Consider the following 15,319-nt stretch of genomic DNA (forward strand, 5'->3'; position numbering starts at 1 on the left):
AGGAGCCAAAATTACAGAGATGCCAAGTCTCACTCATTAGGAGGAATGTGTCACACTCATTTGAAAGCTTTCTCACTCTCATACTTTGGTTCCTATTTCTTACTCATCAGAGCCTGATCACTGCTTTCATTAGAGGTAAGCCTAAGAGAAGTAAACCAAGTAGTCCAGCCAGTAAGAAGAGATCTGAGCATACCAACCTGCCTACTGCTTCCCCTTGCCCTGTCCCTTTTCCCTTTATAGCAAATACATCTGCTCTGAAACCAAGGTAAATACCTCTAACTCCAGTGTGAAAGACAATTTTCAGTCCAAAAGATTTTCCCAAATTTAGGGTTACCAGATGTCTGGGGAAACCAAAACATGTCCTCTTTTTAGAGGACTATCGGGTGCCCGGACACTTTCCAAAACCCAGCAGTTTGTCTGGATTTTGAAAAGCCCTGAGCTCTGGCATGTCTGGAGGGCCTCAGAGCATGTGCAGATGATGTCACACACATCTGCACATGCTCAGAGGCCCTCCAGATGTTGCCTAGAGCTCAGGGAAGAAGAGAAGGGGATGGGGCCAGAGTGGAATGGGGCAGGGCTGAGCCATGTAGTTTTTATTTCGCTAAATATGGTAACCCTACCCTAGGGTTACTAGACATCCAGTGCCTGGACAGACTTTCCAAAACCCGGAAGTTTACCTGGGTTTTGGAAAGCCCCGATGAGCTCCGGCCAAATCTGGAGGACCTCTGACCATGCACAGATGATGTCACACACATCTGTGCATGCTCCAGGCTCTCCAGAAGTGGCTGGAGCTCATCAGGGAAGAAGAGAGGAGGCTTTGTGAGGGCGGGGCTAGGGGGTAGAATGGGACAGGGCTGGAGGTGGAACTGGGCGGGGCTAAGGCACTGGAGGTGGAACTGGGCAGGGCTGGGGCAGAATGGGGCAAGTCAATCTGTCCAGGGTTTTGTGGCCCAAAATCTGGTAACCCTATCCTACCCAAATTGCTCCCCACTTTTTTTGTATTCTTTCAGAGGCTTAAAAGAAAACCAATATCATTTAATGCTACCTTGATTAATTTGCAAAGCAATACTATACTTAAAATGACTTCAGATTTATACCCTGGATGTATTGACTAAAAATTCTCACTCTTCTCACTTTTTGGTTTGGTAAATCTCACTCTTTGAGATAGTTCATCCTTGGCATCTCTGTAATTAATATACTACAAGGTAGGGTGCACATAGGGTTACTAGATGTCTGGATTTCCTCGAACATGTCCTTTTTTTGAGGACTGTGTCGAAAGTCCAGATGGATTTTCAATTTAACAACTTTTCTTTGAGGAAACCGGACATCTAGTAATCCTACAGCAGCTTAACCTATCTGAAGTCCTCCTCCTCCCTACGCGCACCTATCCAGAGTCCTCCTCCCTCCCCCCCCACATGCACCTATCTGGAGTCCTGTTGCCTCTCCAGGCCCACCTCCATGCCACGCACCTATCTGGAGTCTTACTCCCTTTCCAGCCTCCCCCATCCCACTGGTGCATCTATCTGGAGTCCTCCTCTCTCCCTGCCCCTGCAGGATCCTGTGCTTGCTCACCCGGGTGCTTTTGTAACTCTTCGGTTGTCATCAGCATCAGTGAACTAAACACGCTACCTTCGATGAAGCTTACGAGTTGCTGAAGAGAGTATGTTTAATTCACTAACGCTGACACCGACTGAAGGGTTACAGCAGCGCTGGATGAGCAAGCAAAGGATCGGGGGAGGGGAAAAAGATGCTGGACCACAAGAATGAGGAAAGAGAAGGAAAGATACCCTAGACCTCCAGGGAAAGAAAGGGAAGGGGCAGATAGATATACCAGACCACAGGAGGAGGGGAGGGGATAGAGATGTCAGACCACTGGATGGGGAAGAAGAGAGAGATGTCAGACCAAGGAAAGGAATGGAAAGACAGAAAGACAAAGGGGAGAGAAGGGAAAGGAAGGAGGGGAGTGAGATGGTGGGGCCGGGAGAACTGGTTGGGACTGAGGGTGGAAATTTGGTAACCCTAGGTGCACAGAACTTCCTTGCAGGTCACATTAAAGCCTATCAGATCAAGAAAGCAGTTACCATAACAGGTGTTAGCCAGAGACAGCAGGCAGATATTCTCACATATGGGTGATATCATCCATGGAGCCCCGGTACGGATAGTGAAAAAGTGCACCGGCACTTTAAGAATTCAAAAACTTTAAGACTGCCCGCATCACGCATGCATGAGTGCTTCCCGTCAGATGCCAGCTTGTGAGGTCATCAATTTTATACCCAAGCAAAGAAGCCAACTAGTATAGGCATTCAGCTTAGAGCTAGGGAGTCAGTGAACATTCACAGGCTTTAGGCTTTAGGCAGTGGTTAGAGCTACAGCCTCAGTACCCTAAGACTGTGGGTTCAAATCCCTCGCTGCTCCTTGTGACCCTGGGCAAGTCATTGCCCCAAGTACACTAGATAGAGTTTGAGCCCACCAAGACAGATAGGGAAATATGACAAAGTATCTGAATGTAAACCACTTAGGATGTGGGATGTGAGAATATCTGCCTGCTGTCTCCGGATAACACCTGTTATGGTAAGTAACTGTGCTTTATCCTAGGAGAAGCAGGCAGCATATTCTCACATGTTGGACTCCCTAGCTTCAATAAAAGAGATGGAAGAAGAGTTGGGTTCCAAGAAGCTTAGAAAATTTCGAGTTACCTCGCGAAAACCTAGACCTAATATCTGACATGAGGTAAGGGAAGGAACCTAATGGAAAAAATGAATAGAGGAACTCCATGCTCTACTAGAGGTAAAAGGAGGATTCTGAGAAAAACTATATGCAAGGAAGTTGAAAAAATAATCAACAACCTCCTAGAGGTAGATAAATTTAAATATAGGCGATGGAGACGCAAAAACATTCAAGAACCAAATAAGAGAGGACTACTGGCTAATGCACCCATATGGAGCAGCCGACCAAATGAGCAGTTGAAACCAGTCATGTCCCTGAGCAGATACGAATGAAAAGGGAAAGACATTTTTTAATCAAACAAAAACATGATTTTCTTGAAAAGAAAAGCTTTACAGGATAAAAAGGAGGAACTATCCTAGAAAGAAAGAAAACCTGATGCTATGGAGTATAAAATTAGAACGACATAATAGCTTACTGTGTAGAAAAACAACCTCCTGATAAAAATATTTGTATTAATATTATTATTCTGTAACATCTCACGAAGTCTGAGAAAGGAATGTAATAAGCCATAAAATGAGAAAATCAGAATAAAACAGTAAAGGGAAGCATATTACCGAAACAATATGCCAGTAACAAGGAAAGTGTGAAAGGATTTAATATTCTGGTAATTGTTGTTGGTTTTTTAGGCTTCTCATATACTGAAAAAAAGAGGAACTTAGTAAGGATAGAACACTACTGAAAGCATATGTCTAGAAGGAAAGCATTTGAACTTTGAAAACTACTGTCCCCTGGTAATGGCACATTAGAAACTTGGGAAATTAAGAATATATATAAAATTTTACCCAAATAAATTAAGGAAAGGAGAAACGAGCCATGATATATGTGGCCTCTAGTACACAGTTCTTCAACCGCCGGTCCGCGAACGGTGTCGGTCCGCAAACAAAATCTTGCCGGTCTGCGAAGGATTCGGTCCCCGCCGCAACGAAAGGCCGGAGTCAGCTGACTTGCAACTTCCTGTTGCAGTCGCTGTGCCGGGACTCCTGCCTTCCACCGCGTTTGCCTCCTGCCTTGTCTCCGCACCTCCAGACCAGCAGCGGCAGCTCTGTATGCTTTTAACTTCGGCACAGAGCTGCCCCTAATCAATAGTTTAGCGCGGTTTCATAAGGCAGCCTCAGGGCCTTTGCTAGGCTGGCCCACATCGCATCATCGAAGCGGGCCGGCTATCAAAGGCCCCGAGGCTGCCTCATGAAACCGCGCTAAACTATTGATTAGGGGCAGCTCTGTGCCGAAGTTAGAAGTACACAGAGCTGCCGCTGTTGGTCTGGACTCTTGGGCTGCTGAAGGAGGGCAAAGAGGAGCTGTCCTGGAGGTTTCCCTTCCTCTCGCCTTTGCAGGTCCCTTTTTTCCACTTTTTTTTTTTTCCTTCAAACGGCAACGGGCCCCAGCATCGACATCAGTCAAGTAAGTTCCACTGTTCCTTGCAAGCGGTTCTGCTCGGCCAAAGCTTCCCCTCTGACATGAGCCACCCTCAGGGGAAAGAAAGTGACCCACAAAGGTGAGGGGAAGGGGGGCAGATGATGGAAGTTGGGGGGGGGAGAGAGAGAGAAGGGGCAGATGATGGAATGGAGGAGATGAGAGAGAGAGAAGGGGGACAGATGATGGAAGTGAGAAGAAGGGAGAGAGAGCAGAAGGCAGACGGATGTCAGTTGAGAGGGGAGAGCAGATGCTGAATGGAAGTGGGGAAAGAACACATACTGGATGGAAGGAGGAGATAAATAAAGGGGGAAGAAAATAGTAAGATAATGGAGGGGTGAGGGAAAGGGGTGACAAGCTGTGCGTAGACACAGTGAAAAGAGGGAAATGGGACTAAATAGTAAGAAAGAATTTAATTTAGATGGAGGCAGAAAATAGAGAAGGAAGACCAGAGAAGAAAAGGGAAGAGAGAGCAGAGAATGATATCAGATCTGAGTGGAGGAAATGAGAAGAGAGATATGGTAAAAACCACAGGGGGGAGGGAAGGATAGAGATGCCAGACCATGAGGGGAACAGAAGGAAGATGATGGATGCCAGACCAAATTGGGGGAGGGGGGAAAGGAGGAGAGATGGCAGGGAAAGACAGACAGTGAATGGAAGGGGCAGATGCTGGACTGAAGAGACAGAGAAGGTTATCATGCTGCTGTACCGGGCCATGGTATGCCCTCACCTGGAGTACTGCGTCCAGCATTGGTCACCGTACATGAAGAAGGACACGGTACTACTCGAAAGGGTCCAGAGAAGAGCGACTAAAATGGTTAAGGGGCTGGAGGAGTTGCCGTACAGCGAAAGATTAGAGAAACTGGGCCTCTTCTCCCTTGAGCAGAGGAGATTGAGAGGGGACATGATAGAAACATTCAAGGTACTGAAGGGAATAGACTTAGTAGCTAAGGACAGGTTGTTCACCCTCTGCAAGGCAGGGAGAATGAGAGGGCACTCTCTAAAGTTGAAAGGGGATAGATTCCGTACAAACGTAAGGAAGTTCTGTGGTAGAAAGCTGGAACGCTCTTCCAGAGGCTGTTATAGGGGAAAATACCCTCCAAGGATTCAAGACAAAGTTAGACAAGTTCCTGCTGAACAAGAATGTGCGCTGGTAGGGCTAGTCTCTGTTAGGGTGCTGGTCTTAGACCAGAGGGCTGCCGCGTAGTGGACTGCTGGTCATGATGGACCTCTGGTCTGACCCAGCAGTGGCAATTCTTATGTTCTTAGGGCAGACACTGGCTGGAAGAGAGTGAAAAGGCAATGAAAGCAGAAACCAGAGATGACAAAAGGTAGAAAAAAATAATTTTATTTCTATCTTGTGATTCAAATATATCAGATTTGAAATATGTATCTTGCTAGACATAATTGGGGAGTGCAAAGCCCAGGCAGTGCTTTAGCTTCCAGCTGGCTTAGGGCTCTCTCTGACCAGGGGGCAGTTGCCCTAGTTCCACTCCCCTAACACCATTCCTGTCATGTGTGACTGTGGTATTCTGTTACTTGATATTTGTGTAGCATTCTGTAATAATTTGGCTTATTCAGTTTTCTTGATAGTAGAGGGGATATATGTGAAGGGGAGGGGAGACAGGGGTTTTGTTGATCTTTGCCCTTTATTATTTGTATTTATAAAATGACAATTGTATAGAATATTGTTTCTTTTTATACTTTAATAAAATATGTTCAATATAAAATTATAACTATTTGAGGCTTGTGTGGATGGGATCAGATGGTTTGTGGGACCGAGCTCGCGGGGACAGGGCGGCGATGGTTTTTTAAAAAAAATTTCAGTCTTAGTAGTTTGCCGGTCCACGAAATAATTATTTTATTTCCGCCGGTCCATAGGTGTAAAAAGGTTGAAGAACACTGCTCTAGTATAAGTGCCACATGAAACATGAGTACCTAAGAAGGTGAATAGGAAAACCAAAGTAACAAACTCGTGTCATTGAACTCCTGTACCCTCTTACTTTAATATAAAACAGGGAACATGGGTAACCTGAGCTTAGCCATGTGTTAACCCTCTAAAATTGAATCAATTACTTCTGGCATCAACTGAAGGTAAGGAAATACACTTCCCCCTCCCCATTCGCGGTTTCAGTAATCGCGATTTCACATATTTGCGGTTTTTTGGGGAGGGGGAAAAAGAAAAAAAAACCATCCTTAAGTCGGATTCCCCCCGGCATCCCGGCCTTACCTGGTGGTCTAGCGGGCTTTCGGGGCAGGAGCGATCTTCCTATGCTCCTGCCCCATGCAGATCACCATTAGGAAATAGCTGTAGGGAGTTCCCGTCATAGTCTCGAGAGACTACGGGAACTCACAGCAGCCATTTCCTAATGGCGATCTGCACGGGGTAGGAGCGTAAGAAGATCGCTCCTGCCCCGAAAGCCCGCTAGACCACCAGGTAAGGCCGGGAAGGCGGGAGGGAGGCGGGGGTGGGTCAGAGCCGGATATTCGTGGTTTTTCGCCATTTGCGGTCCTATCCCCCTATCCCCCGCGAATCCGGAGGGAGAAATGTACTGCAGAGTTGAGAGTGACCTAACTAAACAACAAGAGGCAATGTGCCTGCAGAGAAGGTGCTGAATAGAATCTTCTTAGGAAGCAAGAGGTACTTCAAGAAAAGTTGTCACCAACATCAGAAAACATGAGAGGAAATGGCAACCAGGAGAAAACCTCAATGTTGCACAGAGAAGTACACAATGGAGAAAAACAAAATGAGAATTAAAATTGCTGGATCAGAAGCGTAAAAACAGAGGTCCAGCAAGAACCAACATAGACTCAAAATAAGGCTTTGTGTGTGGATTTTAGAAACAGAAACCAGAGAAAATGTGCAAGCACATTTCCTGCACACAAACCCATTGAAGGAACTACAAGTAGGATGACATGCACACCACGATATTTCCTACAGACATATAGAAGCATAATGGCAGAAAAAAGTAAAACAGACCAACCACTCTGCTTTTCTTCTACAGCCCTTCTCTAGGTCAACACAAGAAGTAAAATAACTCTGTGAGACCATTCAGAAATGTCTGTATCAGGAAAACAAACAAGGCCATCAACCGATTTTTTTTTTTTTAAATAACCTCCAGGTCAATCAAAATAATTAGAAGGTGGATCAAGATTACAGGCTTTCAATGCCACCATGGAGAGGTTCTGGGTCTTCTCCTGAGGAATAGAGAAAAACGAAAAACAGGAATGAGTCTTACAAAGTCATGACTGTACTATGTTAGCAGGAATGAATCTACTTTCAGTATGAGAGGTAAAGAGTAGATGACCTAGGAGTAATCTAGAGGTCACAACGCATAAACCATGTTAGACAAGATCTCAGCATACTGCAGAGAAGTGTAACAGGTTGAATAGTAATGCACTGAATGAAGATTGATATATAACCCAAGGACCTGTGACAAAGGTATGACTTGATTTCAGTACTGAAACAATACCCAATGGTACTATGTGATGATATAAAAACTTGCATATGCTAATTACATTCAAGCATATCCATTTTCTCTGTCTAGAGATTAAAAATGAAATTGAAAAATATGAATGTAACCTGTGTAGAATGCTGAGCAGGAACGGGTCTAGAATTATAATCTTAATCTATTAGACTTTGGGTATTGCACACTGATGTTCGAGTGTACAACCCTCCAACTTTAGATCGTGTACATTAAACCTTCAGTCCAGAGACTCTGTTTGAGATAAATTGGAATAAAATGAAAAAAAATCTGAAAAAGGATGTAGTAGCCTCCTCCTTCCCTACAGCCACTCCCAAACTTCTCAGTTCCTTTAGAATAAAAAAGGAGATGGCATAAAGGGTGTTGTGGATAATGTCCATTAAACCTTAGGAGAAACACGCGTAGGGAAAGATACTTCAAAGTAATTGTATGAACCTCCTGGAAAGTACTTGAATGAACATTGATGGTACAATGGAAGGCGAATTGTAGATTCAAAGGCAATGTTAGGAAATTCTACTTTACGGAGAGGGTGGTGGATGCCTGGAATGCGCTCCCGAGAGAGGTGGTGGAGAGTAAAACTGTAACTGAGTTCAAAGAAGCGTGGGATGAACACAGAGGATCTAGAATCAGAAAATATTATTAAAAATTGAACTAAGGCCAGTACTGGGCAGACTTGCACGGTCTGTGTCTGTATATGGCCATTTGGTGGAGGATAGGCTGGGGAGGGCTTCAATGGCTGGGAGGGTGTAGATGGGCTGGAGTAGGTTTTAACGGAGATTTCGGCAGTAGGAACCCAAGCACAGTACCAGATTCTTGCCCAGAAATACCTAAGAAGAAAAATTTTGAAAAAAATTTAAATTGAATCAGGTTGGGCAGACTGGATGGACCATTCGGGTCTTTATCTGCCGTCATCTACTAGGTTACTATGTATGTTCAGTAAAAAACCTGGTTGATCCTGCTTAGGGGCTAAAGCAGAAAACCATACAGCTTCATTGATTATTATGGAGAAAGAGAATGACCAGAATTTTTTTTTTAACATGGTAAGGAATTTAACAGGCTCTATACCCATGTTAGATTTCCCCACTAGATCTTGCATGTTTTTCATGTTCATGTCCAGACAACAGGAAAAAAACACCTTACAGGCTCTATTGGATTCCTGAAGTAGTATGGAAAGACGGTTGCAATGTGGATCGATGCCTCAATAGGAAACTCAATTCAGTACCTCTTGTAGTCCCAAAATGCTATGCTTAGGTAGGCCTGGTACCAAATAAAATAGCTTCTAGGAGAGGTCAAAAAAACTGAGCTGATTTCTGAGATGCAGATGAAATCTCATAGTCTCCCAATGAAAAATCATCAATATCAATGCAGAAACTCGATGCAAAGAAGAGCGTCAATGCTTTGAAGATCATTGAAGTCCTAGGAGGAAGATCACCAACAACTGGAGCAAGACATTGATGCCCTTTGGACCCAGACTGATGCTCCAAGATAAGCAGCAACGGCATCTGTGAAAAAACATCAATTTCTCTTCTTATGCGAGTCTGCACAGCGGAGTCAATAGGAAAATAAAGTTCAAAGACTGTTGGAAATTAAGAAATTAGAGCTCGAATGCTGAGCCATGGCTAAGGGCGAATTCAAATTTAAGCTGTATTTTTTTATAAAAAGCTTCTAGTCAGTGGCGTACCAAGGGGGGGGGCGGGAGGGGCGGTCCGCCCCGGGTGCCAGCCCTGAAGGGGTGCTCCCGGCCTTGCCGTTCAGTCCCCCCCACACCCCGAAGGACCGCTCGCCCCACTGACCTTCCTGCACCACCTGTGAAGCAGCAAGCAGCAGGATCGCGAGGTCAGCTATCCCTAAGCTGCTTGGGCGCTGCTTCCTGCGCCGCGGTCCTGCCCCTCCTCTGACGTCAGAGGAGGGGCGGGAACGCGGTGCAGGAAGCAGCGCAGGGATAGCTGATGTCGCGATCCTACTGCGGCTGCTTCATAGGTGGTGCAGGAAGGTCAGTGGGGCGAGCGGTCCTTCGGAGGTGGTGGTGGTGGTGGGGACTGAACGGCAAGGCCGGGAGCATAGGTAGTGCTGCTTCATAGGTGGTGCGGGGAGGCCAGGGGGGCGAGTGGTCCTTCGGGGGGGGGGGGGGGCGGGGGGGCAGGCAGGCAGGCAATCAAGGGGGAGGGGGGTGACAGGCAGGCAGGCCTTCAAGGGGGGGGACAGGCCTTCGGGGGGGGGAGGTGTGCAGACCTTCAAGGGGGAGGGACAGGCCTTCAAGGGGGGGACAGGCAGGCAGGCCTTCAAGGGGGGAACAGGCCTACAAGGGGGGGGACAGGCCTACAAGGGGGTGGGACAGGCCTTCAAGGGGGGGACAGGCCTTCAGGGGGGTGCAGGCCTTCGGGGGGGTGCAGACCTTCAAGGGGGGGGACAGGCCTTCAAGGGGGGGACAGGCAGGCAGGTCTTCAAGGTGGGGGGACAGGCCTACAAGGGGGAGGGACAGGCCTTCAAGGGGGTGGGCAGGCCTACAAGGGGTGGGACAGGCCTTCAGGGGGGGTGCAGGCCTTCAGGGGGGGTGCAGGACTTCGGGGGGGGGTGCAGGCCTTCAAGGGGGGGGGGACAGGCCTTCAAGGGGGGGACAGGCCTTCAAGGGGGGGACAGGCCTACAAGGGGGGGGACAGGCCTACAAGGGGGTGGGACAGGCCTTCAAGGGGGGGACAGACCTTCAGGGGGGTGCAGGCCTTTGGGGGGGGTGCAGACCTTCAAGGGGGGGACAGGCCTTCAAGGGGGGGAAAGGCAGGCAGGTCTTCAAGGTGGGGGGACAGGCCTACAAGGGGGAGGGTCAGGTCTTCAAGGTGGGGGGACAGGCCTACAAGGGGGTGGGACATGCCTTCAAGGGGGGTACAGGCCTTCAAGGGGGGACAGGCAGACCTTTAAGGGGGGACAGGCCTTTGGGGGGACCCTGGTTTAGAAGTACACAGAGGGAAGGGGGTGTTCAAAGAGACGTGCATATGCCAAACTTTGGGGGGGGGATGAAGAAATAATGGGTCTGAAAATAGAGGAGAGGGAGAGAAATGATGGACCATGGGATTTAGGGAGGGAAGGAACTGAAAGGGAGAGAAATTGGATACAAGGGATGGTGTGGAGGAGGGATAGAGATACTGGATAGGAGGGTAATTGGGAAAAGAAAGGGAGAGATGGCGGACTCTGGGGTGGTGGGGAAGGAGGGAGAGATGCCGGATGAAAGGGTAGTTAAGAAAAGGTGGATCTGTGGAGGGAGATGAAAAAAAGGAAAGATACCAGACTTCCTGGGGAGGGAAGGGAAATGGAAAGGGAGGACAGAGTTGGCAGATGGATGGTTAGCACGCAGAAAGAAGAAAGAAGGAGACCCTGGCAAGCAAGTTATCAGAAGAAAACCAGAGCCTTGGACCAACAAGATTTGAAATATAACCAGACAACAAAAGGTAGAAAAATTAATTTTATTTTCTGTTTTGTGATTATAATATGTCAGATTTGAAATGTATATCCTGATAGAGCTGGTGTTGGACTGCAAACGTGAGCTAGGATTTTACAGAGAGAGGAAAAGTCCTTTTTGTTTCTTTATTTTATTTACACCACAGCGCCAGTGTGGTTAGGAGAAGCCAAAGGGGGTGAAAAAGCTATAAAAGCCACCAGGAGTTTTGAAAAAAATCACCCAACTGGGCAGGAAAATCGAATTGAAAAACCAATTCAATAGGCTGAATCGAATCGAAATTTTTTTTCCTGAATCTGGCAGCATTAGTTTGCGCTACTGTCTTAGACTTTAGGACCTGGGATTGGGGAGAGATGGCATCCTCAGTACTTTATAATGCAAGTGAAACGAGGATTTGGTCAGACTTTTGAAGGATCTGCAGAAAAAAAATATTGTATAGGCCGGGGACATGAAACAGCAGGAAATGGGAACTTTTCTTCCTTCTATTTTTGTGAATGGAAAGGCTGAGGATGTCAGAGAGTTCAGTTAAAATATGTGCTTTATAAGAAAATATAATAATGTGTTTTATAAAGTTTATAGCATAGCTGGCCTACCCAGTGAGGTGTTTCTAGTGGTGGTGGTGGCAGCGTGTCAATGTGTTGAGAGGAAGAGGTGGTCTGGGAAATTCTGCTGAGCAAACTCCGGGCCCATTTCCACCCCCCAGTTAGTCCACTCCACTCAACTGGTTCACACACTGAGTGGGTCATTGGGTGTTGTGTTGGGATCTCTTCCAGTGGTTTATCAGTATCTCCTTCTGGTCCAAGGAAGGAAACTTTGTTATCCTTAGCATTGACCTACAGAATATGTTTGTAACAGCGCTGCTTGTGTGGCATTAGGATATGTAGTGATCGAAAGAAAAAAACAGACCTTTGCACATTTTTACACTATATGGTGGGTGTATGAGGAGATTCACATTTCCTGCACAGCTAAGTCCATGTGAAGTTACCTTGTGCTGTATTTGACATCTAGCAAGGTCTCTGTTTGAAAGGAAAGATCTAAACTTAAAAATGAAGTGGCCAGAAGTTATGGTAAAAGCAGATAGTGTAGCTGGTTTTAAGAAAGATTTGGACAAATTCCTGGAGGAAAAGTCCATAATCTGTTATTAAGACATGGGGGAAGTGTCTGCTTGCCCTGGATCGGTAGCATGGAATGTTGCTACTCTTTGGGTTTTGACCAGGTATTAGTATCCTGGATTGGCTACCATGAGAATGGGCTACTGGGCATGATGGACCATTGGTCTGACCCAGTTAGGCTATTCTTATGTTATGTTCTCATCTGTAGGGGCCTTTGTTTTCACTTCTTATTTTAATGTATTTTTTTTCTGGGAACTTATCAGTGTTTTTTATAATGGGAACAAAAATGGAAGAGAATTAATGTGTGTGGGATGAGGGGGTAACTAATTTCTTCAGCTAAATAATTCAATCCACTTCAAACAGACATAGGAGAACTCACGCACCATTCACACACCCTCCAACCAAAAACGTCAAAAGGGAAAAAACTGTTCGACAACCTCCTAGCCATTCGAGCTGCAACACTCGACCCCCAACCCTACAACCAATTGACATCGACCACATACTGCAAAACCTTCAAAAAGAAATAAAAACCCTTCTATTCTAAAAACACATAAAACCGAACTAACACAATCAGAACTGTCCCAAGCATCACCTGCAACTACTCCATATGTACTTCTGATGTCATGACAATTCAGACATAATTTATGTTATGTTATGTTATGTTTGGAATATAAGAAAATTTTCACTGCCTGTTTCTATTCTGACCATTTATTCCGTTTCATGGTCATTACAAAAAATATTTTTTTACATGGGGGGGGGTGTCAAAAAATGATGGGCCCCGGGTGCCACATACCCTAGGTACGCCACTGCTTCTAGTGCCCTGATGAAGACCTTTGATACCTTGATGCAGAATCTCGATGTGAAGAAGAACATTAGTGTTTCGCTGGTGATCGATGCTCCAATGAAGAGGATCGTTGATGATGACAATACCTTATGAAAGCAGAAGGATGCTCCGAGGATGAGCGTCATCATCAACTTGAAGAATGTCTATGCAAAGCAGAGCAATGTGCATGAACAGAGGCTGAAGTGGAACCGATGAATGTAAAGGGGAGAACAATGAAACTTGCCGATGTCTTCTGTACTGCTCCGATGAGAAGGAATAGTCCCCCAAATTGCAGCTGATTTGATGCTCTGTCAAGAGTAAGTAGGTCTTAGTCAATGTAAACAATGTGAAGCAGTGCGCATAAAGTCATTGACCTTGGATGAATATCCTGCACTGATACCAGAGACTGAATGGATATTAATGGTGCCACAGAGTGTCGAGGAGTGGGAGACCTCAGAGGATGCACGCCCAGTAAGACATAACCTGCACAGGAAAACACCGGTGTTGATGTGGAGTAGAGAATGACACGGTGAAAAAATTGGTCCCCGTCTCACCATCCCCGTCACCGCCCCGTCCCCGTCTCACCATCCCCGTCACCGCCCCGTCCCCGTCTCACCATCCTCTTCACCGCCCCGTCACCGCCACTGCAATCCCATTCACTTTTCTTTATTTACGTATAAAGGAAACATTCTTTAAAACTTTAAAACTTAGTTAAATATTTGTTAATAACTATACAAAAACAAAACACGCAGAGAAAAAATTAATTAATATAAATTCCCTGACTTCCCTGCACTGTCCCCCCTTGAAGGTCTGTCCCCATCCTGAAAGCCTGATGCCCCCCCCCCCGACGTCCGATACATCCCTCCCCCCGAAGGACCGCCGACTCCCCAACAATATCGGGCCAGGAGGGAGCCCAAATCCTCCTGGCCACGGCGACCCCCTAACCCCACCCCGCACTACATTACGGGCAGGAGGGATCCCAGGCCCTCCTGCCCTCGACGCAAACCCCCCTCCCCCCAACGACCGCCCCCCCCAGCCGACCCGCGACCCCCCTGGCGACCCCCACGACCCCCCCACCCCCCTTCCCCGTACCTTTGGTAGTTGGCCGGACAGACGGGAGCCAAAACCGCCTGTCCGGCAGGCAGTCAACGAAGGAATGAGGCCGGATTGGCCCATCCATCCTAAAGCTCCGCCTACTGGTGGGGCCTAAGGCGCGTGGGCCAATCAGAATAGGCCCTGGAGCCTTAGGTCCCACCTGGGGGCGCGGCCTGAGGCACATGGTCGGGTTGGGCCCATGTGCCTCAGGCCGCGCCCCCAGGTGGGACCTAAGGCTCCAGGGCCTATTCTGATTGGCCCACGCGCCTTAGGCCCCACCAGTAGGCGGAGCTTTAGGATGGATGGGCCAATCCGGTCTCATTCCTTCGTTGGCTGCCTGCCGGACAGGCGGGTTTGGCTCCCGTCTGTCCGGCCAACTACCAAAGGTACGGGGAAGGGGGGTGGGGGGGGTCGTGGGGGTCGCCAGGGGGATCGCGGGTCGGCTGGGGGGGCGGTCGGAGGTTCTTGGGGGGGGCGGTCGTTGGGGGGGGAGGGGGGTTTGCGTCGAGGGCAGGAGGGCCTGGGATCCCTCCTGCCCGTAATGTAGTGCGGGGTGGGGTTAGGGGGTCGCCGTGGCCAGGAGGGTTTGGGCTCCCTTCTGGCCCGATATTGTCGGGAAGTCGGCGGTCCTTCGGGGTGGGGGTGCGAGTGGTCCTGCCGGGGGGGGGGGGGGATGTATCGGACGTCGGGGAGTCGGCCGGGCAAGAGGGCTTGGGCTCCCTCTTGCTCCGATCGCGGGTGCGGGTGGGAGCGCGTGCGAGCGGTCGTTCGGGGTGGGGGTGCGAGCGGTCCTGCTGGGGGGGTGAATCGGGCGTCGGGCGGTAAATAGCGGTTCCTAGAAGGGGGTACATTGGCCCGCGGGGACAAACCTGTTCACCGTTTCCGCGGTCGGTGAATGGCCTTGTCCCCGTCACCGCAGCGACTGCTAGTTTTCTTCCCCGTTTTCGGCGGTGACCCGCGGCTTAAATGCGGTGGCCGCGGGTAAACCGTCACCGTGTCATTCTCTATTGTGGAGTTATTCCTCAACGATGTATCCTAGACAGATATCATCGATGCAGATGCCGCAGTACTGAAGAAAAAACTGCTACTGTAACTTACTGTAACTAAGCGGGCGGGTGTTGTGAGCAAACTTTTTTCACTGTGAGCTAAAAATATCGGGCGCCAGCAAGTTATGAGCCAAATAAATATGTTGCTTTCTACCACAGAACTTCCT

The sequence above is a fragment of the Geotrypetes seraphini genome, chromosome 2 (genome assembly GCF_902459505.1).
Source record: "Geotrypetes seraphini chromosome 2, aGeoSer1.1, whole genome shotgun sequence".
Taxonomy (NCBI): Eukaryota; Metazoa; Chordata; class Amphibia; order Gymnophiona; family Dermophiidae; genus Geotrypetes; species Geotrypetes seraphini.